The sequence below is a fragment of the Dromaius novaehollandiae genome, chromosome 4, assembly GCF_036370855.1.
Source record: "Dromaius novaehollandiae isolate bDroNov1 chromosome 4, bDroNov1.hap1, whole genome shotgun sequence".
Taxonomy (NCBI): Eukaryota; Metazoa; Chordata; class Aves; order Casuariiformes; family Dromaiidae; genus Dromaius; species Dromaius novaehollandiae.
In genome coordinates this window covers 66,237,728-66,260,102 of record NC_088101.1, presented here as the reverse complement: position 1 = coordinate 66,260,102, position 22,375 = coordinate 66,237,728, and the positions used below count along the sequence as shown (strand labels likewise).

The window sequence follows — 22,375 nt, the reverse complement described above, 5'->3', positions numbered from 1 at the left end:
TCTTCCTTCCACAGAAGAACTGCCCTTCTGACTGGAGGCCCCAGTCAGATAAATAGAACTTTATGAAAAGTGAAGTCCAAAGAAGCAACAGATTGCTTGATGAAGCTTGCTTAATTTTAAGCAAGCAGAAAGGTTGTTCACTGCCTATACAATAGAAAACTTGTATCCTACTCTTGTTTAATCATACATTCCTTGTATGACCTTGCATGAGTAATTCAGCCTCAGCCTTTCCACCTGTTCAAGATATATAATATGTGTCTACAGCTGAGGAATCTTGTAAGGCTAAAATAATTCCCATGTCTCCAGGGTTTCTGAATACCTTTGTACACCATTGTACACCATTTAATGTAATGTGTTACTTCAGACTCTAGGTTGGTAATTTCAATTCTTTCTTTTATAAATTTTAATTAATCATCATCTGTCTCCTTTTTGCATAATAAAGTGCAACTTTGTTGTAACAATCCAGATATCAAACAAAATTTCATGCAAGATTACAAAAAATATGTTTTCAATAACTAGTTCTCTCTAACATGTTCCTACTGCCTGGATGGATATTTTAATCTTATTTTAGAAGCCCAGAGAGGTTTTTCACACAGCTACAAGCAGGAGTTCAATGTTCTTACATTTAGGATAGCAGGACTTCTGTCAAAACTTGATTAATATTCAAAATCACACAGGAAGATGTAAAATATTTTCTTAATGGCTTGTTAGAATCTACTGAGAAAAAAAGGTTTATTTATGCCTCTTTTTACATGGGTTTTCCCCCTTTCCCTCCTCCCCACTGATTCTCATAGTTGTAAGGGACTCACTACATCATTTCCTGACAGATTAGAAAGGTAACATTTTAAACACATTTTGCAGTGTTGTAAATGAGTATGCAAGTCAAAGTAATCATTAGTCAGGCCCGATGTGATGTTTTCTCCAAACACAACAAGACTGTAAGCGTTATAAGAAATGCTGACAGAGTTAAAACTCCCGTGGGAGAGAAGCCAACAAGTTAAACAGACGTACTTAAGAACAGGATGTGGTCTATAAACCTTCAGTTAGCAAACATACTAGAAAAAGGCTAGAAACTATTGCCTGTGTAATTTGCTTGCTACTGTTAAACTTGATACTTGTTAAACTTGGTTGTTCTTTTATTATTTTACTGGTTTCTTTTATGTGGAGCTAATTTCACCTACTTCATCTGTTCTAATCAATACTTACTCCGTATTTTAAACAGCTTTTATTAATTAAAACACAAATGCATTCCCAACATACTCCAAATGGAACTAAATAATGAAAATAGAATATCAAATTGAACTTCCTTCACATTTATTTCTAAAGGGAAATATGTTCAAAACAGTAAACAATAAATAGGTATTTTTAAGTGATTTTAAACTTCATGATTACAACACTACCTCAGGTCTAAAAACCACAGTGTTTCATGCAAGAATTTGTTTCTGGGCTTCTATATGCTTCTTGTGACATAAGTTAACCAGAGGCAAGAAATTAAAAATGATCACTGACATTGGTTTATCCTTTATTTGTGTTTGTGAAAGTGAGCTGTAAAAATAGATTTTCACTTTTGCCACCTCGTGTCATAGCTTTAGTGTTAACTAAACATTTTGTTTTTCCTTTTCTTAATTATTTGGAGGAAGCATATAACAGAATTTGTACGTAAGTTTCAGAAGACATTTTTTTCAGTTCTGAGCCATCTATCATGGAGTAGCCAGTTATTTTCTGAGTATCTTAGAATAGTTTTTCCCGTATTAAGAGTACTGAAAGGAAAGAAGGAAATGGAACAGCTGTTTTCTTGGAATCAAGATGTTTAAAATGGATTTAAAGCATTTCTGTTTTTCTAGTGTATAACGCTTTGGGCTTGTCTCTCACTACACTGAGACCTTTTTCTCTCCACTGGCAGTCTACAAAATATTAACAGGCCAGGAGAATTCTGCACTGGCAGAAGTGGCTCTTTGAGACCAAAGAGCAAGTATGCAGTTTTGGCCTTTCTAACAAGGATAAAATATTTAGGTTTGATCTTGCCCCAGCTCCGAGGGTGCAGCTATGGTGTAGAGCACTGCACCATTGTTTCCAAGGACATACAAGGCAATCAATAAATCAGGAAAATATTGAGGCTGCTTTGTACTTAATGTGAGTGCACAGTGGGATCTGGGTAGCCCCAGAATTTCTTAGTGTAATTACATACGACCATGGGTAAAATTTTACTTCCATGCCTTATCTCGCCTCCTTTCTAGACCAGGAGTAAAGCAAATGAGAGGGAAGTTTCCTAAATGTGGTGAGGTAAAGGGAAAAATCTTAGAATGAACTCTTCGCTGCTTATACAAAGAGTAGTTATTTGCCAGTGTACCAGGAGCATTTCTGTCATTTCAATTTAAAAGTATTTGAGACCTCCATTCCAGAGTAGAATCAGGCCCAATATATCCAGTGATATGAATACCAACAAATTTTATGCTAAATACAAAAATGAAAACTTGATTCTTCAAGAAGTGGATCATCTTAGAATAGGACCACAATCACATTTCATCATTTCATTTTATTCCAACTTATATAAAGATTTGTAAATAAACTGCACTGTGCATTGGTAAGATTAATGATTACTCACAAAAGAAATATTTCAATAACTTTTAAAATTGTGATGGTTAAAGTGTTTTCTAGGAAATACTGATTTAAAAGTTGTGATTTAATTGAGGAAAGTCTTATTCTTATATGCTTAAACTAGAGTATTTTTCCTTTCCATTTCCTTTGCTTGGATTTGGTTAGTTTTTCATTGTTTGTTTTTGGCTATTTTTTTCTAATAAAAGTCACTGAAAATAACAATAAAACCTAGTCAGAACATATATATATCCTTACTACCCTTTCTCTCTTTTTTTTATATATTTTGAGAGGAGGAGACAACCACAGTTCCCTTTGCTCACTTTTCCTTTAACTTTTAGTCTTTTATCAGTTTTGCTTTTTCTATTTGTTTAGGTTTTCCTAACATGACGGTTGGTATGGTTTGTATGTATGCCAGGGAGCAACAGGAACAGGGCTGCTCCGCAAGGGAGGATGAGCCAGGAGCCAAAGGTGACCGCAGCATGGGCAGTGCCCTCTCCAACAGGTGCAGCACCACAGGGTCTGAACAGGGTGAGCAGAGTCGGGTGCTAGTAGCAGGGTCCATCACCAGCCCCAGGCAAGGCAAGCGATGAACCAGGCCCAGGGTCCAGCCACGAGCAGCAGATGGGGCCAGAGAAAGAACTGGAGACAAGGCTAAAACATGGGTCCAAAGTCCATCCAGGCAGCAGGGCCAGAGACAGAGCCAACCACCGGCACACCTGTGATATAGCTCAGACGAGAAGTGGGTGCCCAGGCTTAAGCCTAACTGCAGCTCCTGGGCAGAGGGTGGCAGGGAGGTGATGCTGCTCACAGCAGTTAAGGCTATGGGTGCACCCTGACAAAATACTTTTCCCTCTCTACTATATGTGCAATTCTTTGTGTTTTCTAGTTCTTTTCATACATATGGTCTGCATTCATTTCCTCCTGTTCATTTCTTTTCTTCACATGCATGCCTTCTGAGTATTTTTCTTTTTTGTCCTACTATGCATAAGATGCATTTACCTCTGTCAGTACCTAGTTCACTGCATAGTTTATCTAAAAGCTCTTAGTTAGTTTTTTAGTAAATAGAAAATCATTCACATACTAATTGTACTCCATTAAAGAACCTGTATTATATGGTTTGTCCTTCAGCACTAGTTGGTCCTGCTGCAGTTTATATATGTGACTAGAAACATAATGGAATGTTTCAGCACCAGGAAATATATCTCCCAATATAGACACACAAGTGAAAACCATTAAGTGCATGCTTTGTTCCAGAATCTTTCCCAGTTGGACTAGGCTGTAGTGTTCAGAGTCCAGGTGCCATCTCATTCAATATCTATTGAAATTACAATAGAGTATCAGATTGACCTGTATCTTCCCACAGTACACACTTATTTATTTGTATATATGCTTTTCTGATGCACTTGAGAAATACAGTTCCTACCAGTTGCCATGGCTGCTGCCTGCAATCTTAATAAACTTTTAAGAAGTGTTTTGAAGAGTGCACAGAAATACCATCCTGGGCAGCCTGCCAGTTGGAAGGATATTATAAAATACTGCACTTGCTCACCAGGGGTTTCCCACAATATCTATCCAGCTGGCAGCCTGCCCTGCTAGACTGGAGCCTCTAGCAAGGCAACACCATACCTGTTGCTGGCAGATTTAATCTCACAGTGGGGGTGGGAGTGCCCCAGGAAGAGCTTTAAAAATTTCTTCAAGCCTAGACATTTATGGGGGTCTGGTTCATTTACAACATCTTATTTTTGATAGAAATCTGCCTCTTTTAAAAACAACAATATTGTGTGAACTGAAATTTTCTCAGTTTTATAGACATCTCAAACAAAGATTACTGCAAGACCATCACACAGAGTTTGGGAACTCTAAACTTGATGCTGCTAGAATAAATCAGGTAAAATTCTACCTCATACTGTACCTCAACTGTGATGTATAATGCAGATGCCAAACAGTTCCCTCAGATTTCATTGGTCAGCTAAATTAATATTAATCCTAGAGTGATTAAACATAACCAAGAGTTTCAAAATTTCCTAAGTAATGCAGGAGCATAACTTTGTTGAAAGAAAAAGAAGGAAGAAAGAGAGAAAGAAAGAGAGAGATGTCTTCCAAAAGTCCATGAAAACTCATTTTAGAAGTTCTCACCCAACAGTTTGAAGAAGACTTCTAACACTGCTTTGAAGAGCAGACAAAAAAGAGTTTCTGACTGCCTTTAGAATGGTCATAACAGAGCTTTCTTAGGATAGTTTACCATGAATGTAGTCTCTGTTCCCTGAATAGTTTAATATATTTTGCTTTATTGAATGAAGATTCAGCAACTCATAAATTAATTAAAAAGCAAAAGTTGAACTGAGAAATAATCTTTAGTGATGCAAATCAAAACTGATAGCTGTAATTCAGATCTTTCCAAACGCTTCCATCTGTGTCTCCTGACAAAGCAGAGATCTCAGTGGAGGAGAAACTCAAGGAAGAACAAAGTCTGACTGCCAAACCATGCACTTTTAAATATGATGATGTTTAGTTATTGATAACTTGGACCATTTTTTAACCTTAGCAGGATGCCATTGAGAAGATATGTTGAAGCTGACAGAGAACATTGGGATTTCATGTTAAATGGAGAAGGGCTAAATTCTTCCCCTGGCCAGACAAGAAAGCTTTTAACATTTCTCTTTAGGCAAAAGTATATTCACAGAGAGTGTACATGGCGTCATTTTCTTTAGCCCTGGCAGGTGTAGCATAGGTATCAGTAGCAGTCTCTGATATGATGTGGATGGCCAGATGGAGCTATGAGTCAATCCACTGAATATGAAACAACTAAGTCCAGTCTGGATGACAGTATTTTGCTGCCAAGTAACAGAGAGCAAGTGCAGGTGTTCAAGACAGAGCAAAAATTAGTTCCTCAGGCAAGCCATGGGAGTTTAGCTAGTAAGTAGGCCTTGATTTTGGCAGTCACATTTATCAGATGATCATACTAAGTCAGAGATCTATCAAGAATGTGGGCTGGATTTCAGTGGGCACTTTTTCAGAGAAATCTTCATTTTCTAGTGTCTCAACAATTCAAAGATATGAAAAAAATAGAGAGAACTGTCCTTTTAAATATATCAGTTTACAGCAGCAGTTGTCACAGAGCTGCAAGAGTGGGCTGCACTACAGGAGAATGTGAGCCAGTTGCTGAGGATAAAAGCAAGGCTGCCAGGGGCAGCATCCTCACCAACAAAAGGCACAGTCCCACAAAACCCCAGCAAGAAGAGCAGAATGGGTTCCCAGACATTAACCTGTTTCAGCCAAGAGTCAGGAGCATCAGACAAGTCCATAGTGATGAAGTCCAAAATCAAACCATGAAGTCAGATCAGCAGGTCTGGAAGGTACATGGCCAGGAACAGGAATACCTACAGCATAGGTCAGGCAAGGACTAAGGCAAGGACATGAGCTTAAATGCAGTTCCCAGACTCAGTGGGGAGGGCCTGACAAAGCCTCTCACAGCTGTTTTTCCACACAGCTTTTTTCTCAGCAGCCTGATCCAAGGTTACACAGCTGCACAGTATCACAGCTGGCATTAAGTACAAGCAGCTAAGCACCTAGGAGGGGAAGAAGCATTCAGGGTCCTGACAGTAGCTGTACAAAGCTACTATAACAAAATGTAAGGTTTCCTTAGAATTTCATCAGAATTCCTGAGATCAAGTGCCCATGCAAGTAAAATAATAGAGAAATCTACAAGAATAAAAAGTTTCAGGCAAATAATTTAAAATAATAAGTGCTAGTTTTCCATCAAGTGCCATTATTTTGATCTTTGATTTGGTATTTGTATAAGATAGTTCCACAGTGAGAACAAACCAACAATGGGCTTTACTAGAAATTCACTAGTGTTATACATCATTCCATAAGTGGAAATTGGACGTGTATGTCTTGGGAAAGGGCTTTCAGTTTTGTTTGTTTTGAAGTGAACTGTCTCCAAGACCTTTATCTGAAGTACTGTAGTCACAAAGAAAAACAACACGTTCTATGACCAGGAGAGCGTCCAACATTCTTACAAACCTGCTAAAGGAGCAATATTCAATACCTTCTAATATTATACAAAACAATGAGATAACTGACGCCATGGCACAGGGATCAACAGATCTCCCATGGATATGTAAAATAAAATGTTTATATGCCCAAGAAAAATGTAGTTCTTTAAAGTGACAGAAAGGGTGGGGTGGAACAGGGCAGGCTCCAGCTTTTCATTTCCTAGCGTGTAGCATCCTTCAGGAAGGTCTGTGCAGTCAGAAGGAGAAACTTACCAGCTCTCAGTGTTACACAAATCTAAGCATTTCCTTCTGTCGTGAAGAAAGTTTGTTTCTTCAGCATGAAGAAATTTCAGTCTCCTCCTGGAAAATGGCCAAGATAGCTACCTAACGGGGAAAAAAGAACAGAACAGAAAAGAAACAAAGGGTTAATGCTACCTTATTGGAATCTTCCACATTTTGACACATGATCCAAATCAGAAGTAGTGAACTAATAAGATAAAAACGTTAGAAAGCCTGAGAAGCAATATACCCCTTGGATAAGACAAAATTTCACTTTGGCTTCTCGGGCCTTGTGTTTGAGTAGGACTTGATCAGCAACATCCAGGAATCACTGGAGAGAATGATTTGTAAGTTGTTTTGCCAGCTGAGGATCATCATACTGTGATAGTCATGTCAATATGATAAATGCGATGTAAATCTGTTCTGAGAACCAACAGGCTGTACCCAGGAGTGCTGAGAGGACTGGCTGATGTCTTTGCAAAGCTGATCAGCTTTGAAAGTTGATCACAGAAATTGTGAGATACATTCAGAATGATGTTGCTTACTCACATGATATTGTAAGCTGAGGTATACATTCAGCTTTCATTTGGGATGGTGGACAGACCCCTGACAGTGGAGGATACAAACTATATTGCTCAAATATTGGTACTAGCCACTGTGCCCACAAAGACAGGTACATTCTCCTACAATTCACTCTGGAAGAACCAAAGAGCAGTTCCATTTGCTGATGAATAAAGTACCACTGGATGAGCCTCAGGAGTTCATCTTACAAAAGAGGGTTCACAGAGGCTTTTCACTACTTGCTTTTTTAAAAAATTATGAGCAAAGCAATGCATTTTAGAATTATGAAAAAAATTGTTAGTTTTCAAGACTTCTATTCCGCATTGTTATCTCTGGTCTTGATCCCACGTTTTTAATTTTTGTCTTTCATCACATTTGGTTTTATTCTCGATTATAAACTATGGAACGAATATATAGTTTACCACAGAGGTATATACATAGATTCTAACTGTGGCCTTTATGAGCTACTGCTAATAGCCATTTTTCAATAACTATTATACAAAGAAATTGAAATTAACTTAGCTTTCTGCTTCAGCTAAAGACTCAATTTAAGAATTCAGAGAGCTCAGTCTCATTTAAACTAATACCTTCCTTTAATACCGAATATCACCGTATCAATCTCCAGTATATTAATCAAGATGTCAGCCAGCCTTCACAACACACATAGTTCTATTGCTGCACAGAGCTCACTGATATGGAACAGCTGGAGATACTTGGTGATTTTTCTTTGGGGTGGTTCGATGCTTCAAGAACTGTGCCCCTGAATTACAGATGAGTCAGAGAATGAGGGGAGAAGGAAGATATACATTTGCAGAAGTATCCAAGGAACAGCATAACTGAATAACTTCTAGTTGCATTGCATTTATACCAACTTTAGGTGGTACCAGAACCAGAATTTGGAACCACTACTAAAAAGAAGTGGAACAGAACAATGTAGGAGAACAGCAGCACAGAACTAGAAAGAAAATTTTATCTAGTTGTTCTATTTTTACAATGTGATATACCGAGACGTGCTACACCTTACAGCAGGCAACACATTTCATAATCGAAATGCTAGGCAAGTGGTCTTACATCTACAGAGGACATTTCCTGGTTTAATTTCCTGGATGGCTCTGTGGGCTTTGTGATTAGAATCCTATAAACTCTAAAGCAAACTGACACAGAACTATTTCATTAAAAGAAAGCATGACAAAGAATAAAACTTTTCCTTCCAAAAAACCTGAAGGTAACTGTCCCTAAGAAGTGTTGGATAAATCAATAAATTGCCCTGGAACTGCACAAATTAATAATAATTATCAGTTAGCAGCTGACACTGATAACTTCCTTGCGCATATCCACCAAAAAGAAAGGACAAAATACCTGTGTTAAAAGCACAACCATTTTCTGGGATTATTAAACTCTGCTGTTTGGAAACTTTGGAACTTTTCAACATGACTTACATGCATAACTTTACAACTTTTACAGGAAGATTGATTTTAAAAATGATTTAAAGTTTAATAAACTATTAATGATAATGGACTCCTTCAGTACCTTTGTACCCCAATTCTATTTATAAAAGTATTAAAATGATACACTTAATTTACTTTAATCTAATTAAGATTATCTCTAATATAAACTATACTATTTGTGATAAAAGAGTTTTACAAGTTTGGATACTTTCAGAGGCTTGATAATATTGCTACAGTACAACTGCTATTGACATAAAGCAAAATACTTAGAGCTTTCCCATATGCAAACATGCAATTTGCAAAAAAGGGGATTGTCCCAATAGATGACTGGGACAATTCCCTTTTTTGTTCCTTATAACTTTCTGAGAAGGAGGCATTGTGGTATAATATTTTCAAGTTTAAATCCAGTCCTACTGCATTTTAGAGATGTACTTAGGGAGGCAGCAACAGGTCACTGAGGCAAATCTGCAGAACAATTTTGGAGGTGATTTTGTTTTGTAAAAGCCGTTAATACTGAGAAATAGCTAAGACAGTTATTAACAAACGAATCATAATTCTTTCTTTAAGGAGAAAAAATCATAGTCTTTAAATTATAAAGACTTTTAAAATGCTACATGCTGGAGAAGTTACAGTATTATCAAGAAAAAAGCAAGGAAACAATCAACTAAAAATTTTATCTTAAGGCATTTGGACAGGAGGGTCAAATTAAGCCTGCAGAGGCATTAGGCTAAGTGCTTGTCTTCCTATCCCTTATACTACTATGATAGTCTAGGAATCAGCATTAATTCTACTTTAATATCTCACCATTCACCAACTGAGCAGCTGTTCTGGTAGCATTTTTTTTCCCCTAACTTGCACAATTATTTAAGGGCTAATAGAAAAAGTTTTGTAACTATTGATTATATTATTTCATGGCAGTCCCAGATTTTTTCTGTGCAACAGTGTGCATACCTGCACAATGACATATAACCAAATAACTTGAAGTTCAGTGATAAAGACTTTCACACCAGAAGTTTGTGTGAAAAAAACTGATACAGCTTCTAGAGAAAGATGTGTCTCTTTGAAGCAGTAAAATCAAGTTCTAATGCAGTATAATAGCATAATATAAAAATAAAATTGGAGTGAAGTATGTCTCAGAGCACCACATTCATTCAAATTTTGTTGAGATGCATTTTTAGCCTGTGGTAAAACAAGACTTGTTTACCAGGAATGTAAGTCATAAGCAGGTATATCAAAACCAACACACACAATGCATTTCAAAAATACACAGTGTGTTTGTTTCAAACAGTTTCAGAATGTGTTAAGAGAATATTACTTTATATTCATAGAGTATCTTTTAGTGTTGTAGCAATATCAAGCACTTCTGGCAATACTATAAGTGATGCGCAGAAAAGTGTATTTATTGGTTGTAAAAATATATTCCAGGGATTAACTTTAGGACCTTAAAAGAACATTATTTAGAAGATGTTCAGGCCTGGAAAATAATTCATACAGTGTGCCAGATTAAAACAGCAATTGATACTGAGAAACCTTGGCAAGATTCTAATACAGTTACTGATTCCAGATATATAGGTGTGATCTTGCCAATGTCTGTGGACACAGAGATCGACACTTATCTTTCTTTTCTACATTTGCTAAATGTGGAAGTGTTCTAAGCCTATGACAAACCCTAGTGATTTCACTTTTAAATATGTAGTTTAAATGATTAGGGCTAGTCAGACATTTTCTGCCAACGCCTTTAAAAAAAATTAAAAAATCCTGCTCATTTGTCAAGAACATTTTATTTTTGATAGGAGTAAAAATACTTTTGGCTACTGCTATTTTGTAATATTAACTTTTTTTTCTGCTATAGGATGGACTTTTAAGTAAAAACAAGAAGAGATTCCCACCTGCAATAGTGCAGCCAGTAGTCAAGGAGAATGCAGTTAGGTTAGAAGGCCAACTTTAAATCTTATTTTGCATCCCCAAAGGCTAATGGTTAAGGTACTTATGGGGAATTTAGGAGTAGCTTAACCACCAGCTTTATGAAGTGCTTGGTGAAAGGTTTTTCTAAAGCCCTCTTCTGTGGAAGCTATTCTCCTTTTGTAAAAATAAATAGCCATTGTGTCAAAAAGAAAAGAAGGCAAATAACTCTGTATTTTAATGGTCAAGCTACTCAGACACATTTTGAATTATTCCACTCATGCATCCTAATTCCCTAAAGGATGTTTAAATTTACATAAATAATTACATCTGCACTAGGAAGTTCTGAGAGAGTACAAATTGTGAATAACCATGAGTCATTGGGAAAACACAGAAACCATGATGACAGCAGACATCCAATTTGAATGGCTTAACGACTTGACTTGATGTGGTCTTGTGAATCCTGACTTCTTCTGTATACAGTGGAATGATTTCATAAAGACAAGCAGAGGGTACTACAAGCCAGTTTGACCCTTACTCGGTGAACAGATTTCTTACATCTTAGGCAAGGAGGTGCACCAGTCCTCTGCATCCCAAGGTTCTTGGATTCTACTGGCTGACACTTTTTTTTTTTTAAACTTTGTATCCCCTTTGTTCTCTGTTTACCTTTTCCCACTACCATTGTAACAAGGAGCATCAAGAGCAGGGCTGCTCCATAATGAAGAGCAACCCAGGAGCCAAGAGGGACCACAGCACAGACAGAGCAGTGCCCCCACCCACTGGGATGGGCAGAGCAGGATGCTGATAACAGGATCTAGCAATATTCCTGAACAAGACAGTCAAAAACAAGGCTCAGGGACCATCCAGGAAGTCCGGCTGGGAGCAGCGGGAGACAGAGCCAAAGACAGGGCTGGAGACAAGCTATACCATGCATATGAGAGGTTCTTCCAGGAGACAAGCCACCTACAACATAGGTCCAAAGTTCATCAAGGACGCAGTGACAAAGATGGCTCAGACAAGGACTTGGTGACTAGGCCCCAGCTTAAATGAGGCTGTAGAGTCCCTGGGCAGATGTGTAGGTGGAGGCCCCAGGTAAGGCTGCTGGTCAGGGACATTAAGGCTTATGGTTGCCCTCAAGGCTCTGACAATCACAGCCTTTAAGTGTCTTCACACTACCACAATGCAGGCATGCAGCCAAACAGGTTTCAAGGCAAGATGGTCTCAGAACTAAAATTAGCCTAACTGTACCATTTTCTAACACAGCAGAGACGGAACTAATATTTCTGTATAACATTCAGCTATACCTTGTACACCTATCAGATTTCTTAGAATTAGCTCAAGTATCAACACAGCACTGGGTAGATTCAAACATAACTTTTATTGGACCATTTGTTAAGCCCCAAATGCATAGTTTATTTCCTAGCCACATTTTGATAAGAACTCTTCAAGTCTAGGAAAAACTAAGCAACAAGGGATTTAGCTTAGGCCCAAGTGTTGTGAGTATCCACAAGACAGTGTACCTCTCACTTGTGCTATAATTCTCCTTGCTAAAATTATTGGACTGGCTTCTATTCAAAGCACAGACAAATAATGGGGAAAGGAATTAGAAATAATACATACATTTGTGACCTGTTCAAAAAAGATGTTGCAGCTGTCTACTGAGACTGTCACAGAAATAAGGATTGCTGATGGAGATCATGACAGCTGAAGCTTACAGGAAAGTAGCAAAAATCATTTTAGGTCTTTGCTTGAACAGCAAACTGTTAGCTAGCCATAACAGGAGTCCACCTCTTGTGAAAGATGTACAGAATGCATTGCAATGTCACTTAGAAATACCACACAACTGCACTTTTTAAGAGAGATTGACCTCTTTTATGCCAAACTGACTGATTTTTTTTTGTTTATACTCAGTGAAGAGTTCATTCCCTTCTGAATTATCCATTCTTTTGACTCATCATAGGACAGAGAAAGTCATAAAAACCTCTGTATGCTGGAAAGAATAAAGAATAAAAGAATAAAAATCAGAAGAAAATCTGCCCTTGATTTCCCAGCACAGGGGCTGTCCATTCCTCTGTCAAATATTTCCAGGACTAATTGTCACCTCTGTCACTCAATATTTAGAACTCTGGAGTAAATACTGGTTTCAGAAATGTGGCTAATACTACCAAGCCAGCACAGCTAGTAAATTCATACCTGAGACAGAGAGACTTTATATACAGAAAAAGAATTAAGAGAGGTCATTTTTCTTTTTATAAAATAGACCACTCCATCTCTGGTCATACAGAATAAAACTATTATTATAGAAATTAATAAGAAACCAAGAGAGAGATTTAGTATTATTTATTATGAAAATAAAAATCTTTTAAAATCAAATTTTTCCTAGCAAGTTGTTACTCCTTTTACACTAAAATATACACTATTTTAGCATGACAGGAGAAAGTGATTGTCAAATAAAAAAGGTATTATTTGTGACAAAGTCCAAAAACAGTTTCTTCAATATTACCTTTATAACTTTATCCTTTTAATTTCCATCTCTATGCATATTTTCACTATAAATTTCAAGAGTCCCATTCCACTACTGTATATCAATTTATTTATATTTACACCAGTTCTAAAACTGTAAGGTTATAACACAGAATAACCTTACAAATGTTTTATCAAATTCTTTAGGATTACAGTAACTTCACTAACGATTTTTGAAAACAGATAAACCCCACAAATATCAAAAGCTATCAAAGATAACACATTACCAGGCTTTCTTGTTTTCTGTCTCATTAATAAAATAGATACGTCCTTTGTGCTAAAGGAATTTGGTTCTGTTATGTCAATATATACAGCTTTCAACGGGACAAGTTTCTCGTGAATTTGATTTTCTCTCTACTTTAACCACAAAATTTACCTGAAACTTTCATATGGCCAGCAATTGTTCCTTTAGCCTGAGCCATCGAAAGAAGGGTTTGGGAATGAAATGAGGAACAACTTAAAGCAATTATAAAAGGAAAACCAGAGATTACTTTATGGTCATTGCTAAGGTGACTGTCACATAAAGGCCAGACTCTGACTTGTCTGGAGAATAACAGAAGACTGAAAAGAAAATTCCAAGAGCAGTGAGGTATGCATCAAAAGGGTAAATACTTCCTCCAGTAACTCAAAAGCAGTATTGTCATTTAGAAAAAATAATACAGGTATGGAAAAGAGATTATTCTATCTATATATTCAGAGGATCAAAGGGATCATTTCTATTTTGTTTGATTTTTATTTGTCTTGAATTATATACGTCAAAAGTACATACCTAAGGCTTAAGAGAAAAAGAGAATAAGAAAGCTGAAGCACTGAAATTATATCAAGGAACAGAACAGGAAACAATTTCAAGACCAATAAGTACCTATGACTTTTTCTGTCATAAAGATAAACATTTTGACCTTTTAAAAATATGACGTCTGGAACTGCAAGGGCAACATAATCAGGGCACTTTCAAAGGACACTGATTTGATGCAATAAGTTGAAGAGTTCTCAAAGAGCTGGAGAAAAGTGGAACTAATAAAGTGCTAAACTATAATTTACTTGTTTTTAATAATGCTATCTATTTTAAATTCAAGGGTTAGAACACTGATAGGTTTCTGTACATTTGATAGCAAATTTCAAAACTTCTTTGAATTATCAATGCAACGGCAACCATTTTTCATGGGCAGTCTGTACAATGACATTGCAAACTACAAAAGCAACGCTAACATCATCTCGCTGCTAAGCGATTGTGCTATTATCTCATGATAGTCTTATGTACCTGAATGAAAACATCTTTATTTTTGTTTAAATTGTGCCATTTCCAAATCGTACTTACAAGATTACAGAAAAATTTAACAGCAAATACCATGCTGCTTTGAGAAAGCACATAAAGCTTGAGCTTGCATGAAAAAAATGCCACGCAATGTGTCACTGGTCTAAATAAAATTATAAAGCTGTCTGTGAGACTGAGTTAAACAAACAACGACTTAGGGAATTTCCCTTTTCCCTGAGGCAAATGACTTACAATTTACAAGAACCTTTTCTCACACAGATATACGTTATTATTTGAATATACTCCCTGTCAGGGAGCAGGTAGGGTTAGCTGCTCCCTAAGGGACAGGGAGCCAGGAGCTGAGCAAGAGAATTCATTTGGCAGGGCAGGAGCCCCTGGCAAGGGAGCGGGACAGCTGGGGGCAGGTGGGGGCAGCCCCAGCCCCAGGCATCTGGGGGCTCCACCTCCACCTCCATGGGGATGAGGCTGGGCTGAGGCCGAGCCAGGGGGTTGCCTGCAAGTTGAGGTCAGGCTCAGCAGGGCTGAGGCCAGGCAGGTGCAGGGCCATGGCAGGGCTGGGGCCCAGCACCACTGCGCCGTCACGGGGCAGAGACTGACAGCCCCGAGACTGACGGCGCTGGCTGGGCTGAAATGGGGTACTGGGCAGGGGCAGGGCAGGGGCAGGCCACAGGGGCATCTGGGCAGGGTAAATAAGGCCTGTCAGTGCCCTCAGGTCCCTGACACTCTTAAACTGTACTTTTAGACATAAATAATCAATTCATCTAGCTTCTATTCTATCTCCGCATGTTTTAAAGCTCTTCTCATTACCCTTTATGATTGTCTTCTGTATCTTTCCTCAAGACACCCTGTAGCAGGCACGTATATTGTGGCTATTTTATATACAGTGAAATCAGCCATGAAAATTAGGTCTTCATCTTGCAGTTGGAAGCAAACATTGGCTGATATCAGAACAAGTGAAAGCTCTGAAGTCATTATTTAATGTTTCATAAGTAAGGCTTTGGGGCTAACTTCGCATAAGGATTCAGGTATTACTATATGTGTGAAATCTAAATTTTAATGGCTTTATCATAAAACAGAAGTCAATGCTTTGAATTAGGTAAGTAGTGTCATTATCTGGGAGGATTAAAATATCTGAGAGTTAATTCCACAAAGGCCAGAGCACTCAGTAAGAAAGCACTTCTATTATGCTACAGAAAATGCTTGGAACAATGGAAGAGAAGATGGCCATCTGGGAGGTGCTCCTGTCCTTCCCCATCACTTTCCCCTGCCCCTGTTTTCCATATCTCATTCCACAGTAGAAAGTCTGGTGCATCTCAGCTGCCTAGAAGTTGTAGAGTTCAATTTCCACTCCTGCCTAGGAAGATCGGTGCCAATACCTCCAAGAGAGGAATGTAAACTACGAAGCTAAAAAATTTTGCAGGGGGGAGTGGAGGGTTTAAGAGTCCCACCTGGAAAAACAAAGTTCACTCACCTATTTACAGTTTTTCATGTTAAAAGTATAGATTTCTTGACACAGAAAACTGATGCAAGTACAATTCTTCAACCTTGTTGTTGGAAGCCTCACTGAAGCAAGGATAAGGATCCATGCTTCCATTATTTTAATGCGTTTTTTTTAAAAAAAAAAAAAGCTTTCACTGGCAAATATGCTAATTCTGAAGTTTCTAGTCCGTTGAGCAACAGCTTTTTTTCAACCCTGTCTACCCTTGCTTTTTCTCCAGTGCCCAAAAACATTAACAAGAACACCTTAGATCTTCATCAACCTCATCCAATGCAGAACAAACTGGCAACTCAAACACTCCTCTGAGAGCTTCTCATTTCAGGCAGAAATAAGAATTAATGCCAAATCTTCCACATTCTTGGTAATGTTATAATTGCAAAGATACTGCATGAAAGAAAGTCCATTCTTCTGACTCCTTCTGTGATGAGAATTTTGACCCAACTTAAGTTAGTAACCAAATGAAAAGTTTAATTCTAACAATGGCAGCACTTAAGTAATGTCATAAGTGCTTGTGTAAATTTGATGTAAATAAAAATCATTTCACCATCTGGTAGATATTCTGATGTATTAACCAACAGAAATTAGGAAGCACTAAGGAAATTTTAAGAAATTAATGTTTAAAGTTGGTAAATTAAGGAATTTCAAAAGGAAAAGGTTCTGAGGAAGTTTTCCCAGGATGATATTTCTCATCACTTCCAATTCTGCTATGGAAAACAAAGGAACAAACTGATGAAAAAGGATCTTTTCTGATTATAAGAACAGAAGAATTTTAATTTCTGACTCTGTGTCTTCCTGTAACTCCATGATAGTTTTAGTATGACTGGTCGAAGACGGACTTGATCAGTGTCACAACTGTTAATTGCATTCTAATTCCAATCCAATCTAATGGTCAACAAATCTAATCTGCAAGGTTTGCTTTAGTATTCAGTTTACATCTTCTTTTCCTTAATTTCATGCCAATATTGTAGCTACATCATCTTGTCCTACACTAAATTATTTCTCTCCATCTTAATATTTACATGCCTTAGATATTTGTAGCCTGTTAACTTTCCCTGCCTTTTATCATTGCTGAGTCAAGTTATACCTACTTTCCTCTTTTATCTTTCCTCAGAAATCAATCCCTCCATCTCCTTGATCATTTTGTTGCTGTTCTCTGAATTCCACTCAGTTTGATAATATATTTTTTTGGAATGTTATGTCTAATATCAAATGCAATATTCAAAATACATTTACTCCAGAACATCACAAAGTAAAATTTACTTCCTTGATTGTTGTAGTGTAACCAAGTTCTTTGCTGTCTCCTGACCACTTTGTACTCACTATGCCAGCTGTAAAATCTTAATGACCCTCTAAGGTCCTTCCTAATACATGTATATCACTATGTATCATCTACCTCCATACAAGCAGGCTGCTATAACAACAGCCTTAATTGGAAGGTAAATGAAGGAAGACCAGTAATCAAGGCAGTTCACAACAGAAACAGCACTGTTAAATGTGTTGCCTCTCCTTTGCTGTCTTTATATTCAAAGTTCATAGAAAACTGTAGGTTTTGCAGTTTATATCAAAACCACATAGGTTTCCTGAAGGTGTTAGCAACATAAGACCACGAGGGACCCCACAGGTCATCAAGCCTCATTCGCTGCTATCATAAATGATATTATAGGGTAATACCTTTTATGAGCTTAACAAGTTCCATCTTAAAAGTGTGCAACTTTCCCATCCCAACATTGCAAATTATTCACAAACATGAGATGGGGATAAGAACTGCTATCTCTGTTTTGCAAACAGGGAAATTAAACGCACAAAGGTTTTCTGTTGAACAAAAACAGTAGAGTGGAGTTTGCCCTCTCTGATGTATAGAGCTGGGATGGCCTAGGTTGTCTGTCCTAGATTTGCCATGCAAAAATAAATGAATGAAAAGTGCAAAAAATAAAAAAATTAACCATTCTGTTCTTATTTTTTGACCCTAGTTTACTTATTAAAAAATGCATGTGCTAAGACCCACAAATATTAATTGAGATATTAACAAGGAAAGAAAAGCAACTCTAAACTCCAAAGCAGTTGTATTCTATTCTGTTAAACTCCTGTTAGAATTGCACAATGACATTAAGTAGCACCCTTTTAGCTGTCTACTAAATCAGATTAAAAGATTCTGTATATTTATGCAGTCAGAATATATAATGTGAAGACAGAATATATAATGTGAAGAAGCTATCCTTAACCTCAATTTCTTTAGGTATCTTTGAAGTTAATGTAAAGAAGAAAATCTACTGAGCGATTATGGTATCACACACTTGTTGGCAGGACAAAATATTTAGGGATTGGTCATATTTAATAAATTTGTTGTATTCCTCTACCTAGACTCACAAAACTCTTTTCTGGCTTTTTTTTTTGCAGAACTCTGAATCCTGAAAATATTTTTTTTTGTCTTGGATCTTCAAATGGAAACTTCAAAAGATAAATTATAAAAATGTTAATTTTCATGCAAAATAGTCAATGATTTTGTTTTCCTTTTTTCAGAGAGCTGTAGCTTATCAAAGGTTGAGTTTTCTTACACTAAAAGTGAACTAACTACTTCTTTCCATCCAGAAACTTCTGCTTTCTTTGCTTATCAGCCGTGATATAGTTGATAAACACCTTAATCCTTGTCATATCTCAAAGGCTGGAGCTGCCTTCAGTTTGCCCCCTTAATTTGTCCCATAGGTGTAGGCTATTTTCAATCTTACATGGCTTGTGACACTCTAAATCAACTCTAGTCCACACAGTCACTAGGATCATTTTATTCATTATTTGGATATCAGTTCCTTACCTTTTCTCTGAACTTCCCCAAATACACATTCTACTGTACCACGCTGAGTTCCTTAGGATATACCTTTCTTTCCTCATGCATTTTCTTTCCTTTCTGCTCATGTTTTCTATGTTGTATCATATCATTCTCCTCTTCTACTAATATTTTGCACTTACAATGATACCAGATTTTTGGTTCTTTCAGCTGCTGTTCATTTCTTTCAGAAACTTTCTTTCTGAGCTGGTCTGCAAAGCCATTCCTTTTTCTTCATCTGAATCCTACACTAAAAAGCGTCTTCCATTACAGAAATCTAGCTAAATCAACTACATATCTATTTCATACATTTGACTTCAGATTTCAGCCTTCTGTTTAAGGGTCAGAGATAGGAGCATAGGGCCCTTGCAACGAACCTGCAAACTGGTTTTGAGTAAGAGATTAAGAAGCCCTCGATGAAAAAGCAGAGAGAAGGCATAAAAGACAATGGAGTTCACACCCCTTTTCTCTTGAAAGTTATAGGGAACTGGACCTATAACCCACCTCATAAAGGTCCCAATCCTCATATTTTTCCTTTTCTCCTACTTCTCTTTAAACAGGTCTTGCCCCTACAGGGTATTAAGAAGTGCAGTCAGCAGAACTTTATAGACACCCTGTGCTGAAGTTTTTAATGTTCTTGAAAGTGATTACCCAGCCTTAGAATCGTAATTGCCAGAAAAAATGAGCCAATGTTCTGGACTACTTTTTAGTATCATATTAATCACAAAATCACAGAATCATCATGGAAGGGACCTCTGGAGGTCATCCAATCCAGCATCCCACCCAGGCTATCATTTTGATAAGTCCTTATCACACACTCAGGTCAACAATGGCTTTGTTTAGTCAAGGCTTGAAAATCACCAAAAATGGAGATGCAACAAGTTTTCTGGATAACCTGTTCCAGTGTCATACTACCCTTTTAGTGAAAAAGGCTTTTCTGATGTCCAGTATGAACCTCTCAAGCCACAATTTGAAGCTGTTGCCTTTTGTTATACCATCTGCCACTACTGAGAAGAGTTTACCTCCATCATTTCTGTAATTCCCCTTCAAGTAGTTGTGGGCTTCCATTTAGATTGCCGCTTTGCCCTCCCTTCAATGTATTAAACAAGCTAAGTTCTCTCGGTGTCTCCCTACAGGACTCCGTAGGTCCAGCTTCAAGTTTGTCAAGATTCTTGTCAAGACTCATACTGAAGCCCCAGAGTTTGGTGAGAGAGCTACTCCTAATTAAATATTATCCACAAATTTGCTGATGATGCATTTTGACCCATTGGTAAAGATCTTGCATAATATTGACATAGTATCAAACCCAAGGGTATTCTGCTTGTTACCAGTCACCAACTAGATGCCAAGTCACAGACTACGATCCTTAAAGCCTAGTGGTCCATCCAGTTATCTATCTATCTAACAGTCCATTTGTATTATTCCCCTATTTTCAGATGAGAATGCTGCAAGAGACAATGTTAAAAATTTTACTGAAGTCAAAGTGTATTACATTTACTGCTCTCCCCTTATATGCATTGCCATTCAATTCACCATACAAGGCAATCAAGTTTGTTAGCATGATCTGCCTTAGTAAACCATGTTGGCTGTTCCTGATTACCTTCTTTTACTTTACATCTTTGGAAGCGGGTTTCAGGCGGAAATTTTTGCATGTTCTTTCCAGGATTGAGGTTAGACTGACCTGCCTGTAGTTTCTAGGTCTTAAAGATGTGCATAAAGCTTTTTCCAGTTGTCAGGAACCTTCTCTCCCTTCATCACTGTTTTTCTCTATAAAAAAAAAGCCATCAGCCAACTCTTTTCAATGAGTCTCTAATTCTTTTTTCCCCAGTGTTAGTCATACATTTCCTTACATTTATTTCATTAATGTTAATCTAAAACCAGTAACTTCACACAGTAGCTGAAGTATACAAAAGAAAGGCAGAAGAGGAGACTCATTTCTGTAAAATAATATAGTGCATGTAAGAGCACTATAGTTCTGTTTTATGTGAACAATTGGCTTACTATGTAACAGAAATTTTAGTTTACCAAAGCTTTTCTGGAAAATGGAATTCCAGTATACACATGCTGGTCAGACTTTCCCAGGAGAGGGACTTGGTGCTTTATCTCAGCGTTATGATTTCCCCGGGTCTAAGAGAACTTCAGAATTTCAGATAGCAGAATTCTAGACATCACAATTTCACAGTTCACAGCTTCACAGCAGTTCATAAATAGACTGGCATTCTCCACAAGACTGATGCTATTCAAAAATGAATTCTTAAAGCACTAAGATGGTCCAAGCCATCGCAAATGGCTGACTACAACTGAGCATAACTGACAGAAAACAGAGAAAGGGCAGATGGAACTAAATGGATTATATATGCTTCTTTTGGTGAGGGCAGTCTTCTAAAAAAATATTAATGAAGACCATTACTGTCCACAGTCCAGCTTACGAATCTAAACAAAAAACTAGAGAAGCTAGTAAAGACCTTCAATATCTTGTTTCCTAACTTTCTCTTTTGATAGTTAGCATTTCTAAGGGGAATGGGAAAAGAGTATTCAAAACTCTGACAAAATCTAAAATTGTCTGTTGGTAGCATCAGGTCTGTTGCAGCTTTTCAGTATTAAATTTATTTCATTAGTTGCCAAGTAACTAAACATTTAGGACCATAGAACTTAATTCCAAAATAAAGCCAGTGGAGTAAGGAAAACATCAAGGGAAATTTCCAAAAGAAATGAAAATACTGGTGTTTTTCTCACAAAGTTGGTGCTTCAGTTGATCTTTCTCCTTCTCAAAAAGTATTGATTCTTAAAATATTATTAAACTTCACCATTGATGCATGTTTGGCTATGTGGAATTTTCACATTCATTAGAGTGAATATTTAAAGTTTTCCAGTCTTAATTTTTTTGACATACAGTTATTTTCCACTATGACAGAAGGCTAACAACTTCTTTGATTTAAAGAATTTGGAAACTGAATCCACTGCATCCCAGAAGCATGACTGCTAAAGTCCAGCAATACTACCCGTTGGAAAAATGGAAAAGATAAGCTTCACAAATCACTCTCTATGAGTATTTTAAATGAGGAAGAATTACTGGTAGTACTGCTGTGGCCAAACCTAGGCCAAGATGTTTATCACAGTACAAGGGAGACAGATATTTGCTTTGCTAGCATGAGTAGAAGTCATCCTGTCTGTAAATATGGATTTGTTGATAGTATTAATGTAGCTTAGAATTACAGTTCATAAATAACTTGAATTGATTAATGAACACTATATAAACAAGTGTAAATGCAGGTGCAATTGGGAAGAGGAAGGTTCAGGAAGAGTTTTTCTAGCAAGCATTAATAAGCATGGTGTCCACTTAGCTTGTTTATAACAGGCTTGAATGAAAAGAGTATGCCAGCTTGATGACATCCTGACCATGGAGTCTCCTGGTGATTTGATGTAGGAGGAGTTACCTTTTGTGGCTTCGAAAGAAATTAATTCCAATTT

At 37.3% G+C, this 22,375-nt stretch overlaps 2 long non-coding RNA genes across 3 annotated transcripts in view; one reads left to right on the top strand and one right to left on the bottom strand.

Moving 5' to 3' along the window:
- The window catches only part of LOC112995479 (uncharacterized), a 113,255-nt gene that overhangs the window by 14,225 nt on the left and 76,655 nt on the right, over positions 1-22,375 (bottom strand). Inside the window, exon 6 of the long non-coding RNA XR_010389107.1 lies at positions 6,870-6,980. This is a non-coding gene — a long non-coding RNA (uncharacterized LOC112995479). The remainder of the gene's footprint in view (positions 1-6,869; positions 6,981-22,375) is intronic.
- The window catches only part of LOC112995478 (uncharacterized), a 74,237-nt gene that overhangs the window by 1,679 nt on the left and 50,183 nt on the right, over positions 1-22,375 (top strand). The window contains exon 3 of one of the 2 annotated variants that reach the window (XR_003262189.2): positions 20,041-20,109. The exons of the other annotated variant lie outside the window; for it this stretch is intronic. This is a non-coding gene — a long non-coding RNA (uncharacterized LOC112995478). The remainder of the gene's footprint in view (positions 1-20,040; positions 20,110-22,375) is intronic. 2 annotated transcript variants of the gene reach the window in all.